We start from the raw sequence: 3,406 nt of genomic DNA on the forward strand, positions 1-3,406 counted from the left end.
AGCTCACATACTCGTACATTCAATGTATTGATGCCAGTTGGCCTGCATCTTATTATGATGCAGACACAGGTGACCAGGATCAGCATCCCGCACGCCGTTGATCCAATTGAGAACTCCATAGTCAGTGGTGAGCCTCCTTGTATTCCGAAGGACTTTGTTATTTTGCTTTCCTAGTTTTGTTTTATTAGGATGTTGTGGGGTCTGTCCCAACATCCATCTCAGTATTATAGAGGCTTCATAGACAGTCAGACAGTTAATATTGAGTCTCTCATCTATGTATTTGCAGATACTTTGTTTTGAGACATAAGTTGCCATTTTGGCTAAGATGTTATCATTTAAACTATTACATGAGTTTATTTTGTTGAGTTAAGTCTTCCGCTGAGTTAAGTAAGCCAGGCCAAGGGTTCGCTTGGGGCCAGCAATGGTCTTCGAGTGCTGGTCACGTCCAGGGTGTAGGCTCGGGGAGTGACATTTATTTCCCTTTCGGGAGGAACACCGCGTAGATCATCAGAAAACATTTTCAGAAACTCATTTACCACGGGGACCCGGCTCAACACTAGGGGTTTAGGAATCTGTATCCCTAACCTAAACATTAGAATATAGAAAATAACTAATTAAATCATAATTGAGAAGAACCCATGGAAATTCAATAAAACCCTAATTTTGAATTGAGAATTGAACTTGTAGAATTGGGATCTTTAGAGACCCAATTGAGGAAAGGACTCCATAGGTTAATACTAACATACCTTGATGCTCAAAGCCTAAAATCTATGGTGAATTTGAGATCTTGAAGTGAAACCTAACTTCTTCTTCCTTAGCTTAAGAGATAATTTTTGGGGGGAGAACTTGGAGGGAATTGGAATTTTAGGATAACGATTTTAGAATGTGTAGTTTTAGGACTTAAAATACTTATATAGGGCTTAGAATATGTGTCAAAACGACATAACTTAGGTAATAAACACTTAGGGAAAAGACCCAAAAACCCCTAAAAATAATTGTCGATTCGGCTTACGGGTGTGACCTACGGACCATAGAACTTTCTATGGTCCGTGCTGGTCAACCGTAGACTAAGTATTGGAGCCTTAAATTCAATCTAATTTTGACGAGACTGGTCTATGGCCCGTAGAACCTTCTACGGTCCGTAGACCCCAATCGTAGAACTCAACTTTAACCCTAAAATTTCACCAAGTATGGGAACTTCCCACGAGATCTAACTACTACACATAGAGCAATTGACGGACCGTTTTGGTTGTCCGTAGAATTAGATACTTAAACTTTTTAAAAAGAAATTCAACTCACTTTTTATGGATGCCTTTTAGGTCCGTAGAAGCTTCTACGGGCCCGTAGACTATCCCCGTAGAACACAAAAGTGGCTAAAAGAAATGTTATCTTTTCCTTTTCCAAAATCCGAGGTGTTACACTTAAATGAAAAAATAAAGTGAAAGAAGGACAAAAGGATATCCTTGTCTTGACTCAAGAAAGAAAAATATATAAGTCAAATAAAAATTATTTGTACGGTCAACACTGAACGTGCTCAATATCCAATAGAAATGAGTAGACTTGGGGGGAAATGCACTCTACATTAGCGTATCTACTAAATAACCTTCCAAAATAGCTAAGTGTTCCACCAATAAATTCAGCTTTTTATTACATTTTTTTTATTTCTTGTATATCCTCTTAGTTTTCTCTAAAGAAGAAAATCCCCAAACTATTGAAGGAACTGGAACAGATAATCGAATGGAAACTCCTTATCATGATATAATTGAAGAAATTTATATGATGTTGGTTGATCTTGACAAAGAGTTTGCTGATGAAATGGTTGCTTTGCTAAAATCTTATGAATATAAAGGTAAAAGTGGTTACATCTCTCTATATGCAGAAGTTATAGCCTTTGGCGCTTTGATATAATTGATTTTTGTGCGATTGTTTTAATAAGAGATTTTATTGAGATGATGTTTGTTATCTAATTCATGATATAACATCAATCTTTTTTGAGAAAATGGTCTAAAACCCCCCCAATCTATACTCGAAATCTCAACTACACACTCCAACTTTACGGGTGTCCTATTACCCACCTGAACTTTATATTTCTCTATTTTATACACACCTAAGTGCTGACCTGTCATGGGAGGTGTTCTCACTTCCTCTAGGCGCGTTAAAAGGTTAATTTTGACGAAAAATTCCTCCTTCTCCAACGATTACAACCTCTGTTCATATCGTGAGCTCCGGCTAGTTCACCTGAATCTTCGCCATAATTACAACCTCTATTCATATCGATTTTACTTACATAATTGAGTGCGCTGGGATGAGGGGACAAACCAATATTTCTTTTTCCCCACCATTAACCCTTGTTCCTTATATAAAAAAATCACAATTTCCTCTCAAAATTAAGTAGGGTTTAGTTGTTAATGTTCATTTCTACTTCAAATCTTGAATTTAGGATTTGTAATATGCTCTAATTTCTTATTTAGGTCTCTAATTTTAATTTTGAATTTTCTCGAAATTCATCAAAAATGGCAAGTGGAAACTTGAATAAGCTTTGTATGGATGAATCAAACCTAATTGGAACGATCTGAATCACTCCCAACAGTGATCGCTGGATTGTAATTTGAAGGTGATTCTTGTTGGAGAAGATCCGTCTCCTCCATAGGTATATTTTTGCATTGGTCTGAAGGTCGTATGACCGTCGCCGGCTGCGCTATGGCCATTTCGGTGGAACTGTCAACCTAAGCTCTTAGTTAACAGAGGGCATTGCTAATGGAGAAGGATTGAAAATGATAAAAGAGGATTTTTTTTTTGTTCTTTTACGTTTTAGGAGGGAAATGGTGGAAAAAACAAGAAATGGGAGTTGAAGAGGTGGGGGACCCAGCGCGTGGAATCACGCAGGCCTAATTATTTGGTTTATGTGTTGAGGTCAGCACTTAGGTGTGTATAAAATAGAGAAATATAAAGTTCAGGTGGGTAATAGGACATCCGTAAAGTTGGAGTGTGTAGTTGGGATTTTGGATATAGATTGGGGGGGTTCTAGACCATTCTCTCATCTTTTTTTAGATTTAATTTATCTTGTGCATTTTGAAATTCTCTTTTCTTTGTTGTCATAACACATTTATATGCTTGTCTTTGTTGTTTTATAAGCTAATAAATGAGTTTTTAGTGGTTATTAATAATTGAATTAGAATTTCTACTTGTGGTCCTTGTTATAAGCATGTCACACACCCGATTAACTTTCTCAGTGATTTTTCAAAGGTGGGGAGATAGTTTCATGTTAATTTTTATGTCATCCCAATTTTATAAAATGTTCCCGATGAGATATAGTTTATTATTTATTTAATCAATTTGCATATGTCTTTGACACTTGATTTTTTGTAGAAAAAAAAAAGGGGGGGGGGGGGGGGGGGGGGTTTTT

This window comes from Solanum tuberosum, unplaced genomic scaffold (assembly GCF_000226075.1).
Source record: "Solanum tuberosum cultivar DM 1-3 516 R44 unplaced genomic scaffold, SolTub_3.0 scf00353, whole genome shotgun sequence".
NCBI classification, from domain to species: Eukaryota; Viridiplantae; Streptophyta; class Magnoliopsida; order Solanales; family Solanaceae; genus Solanum; species Solanum tuberosum.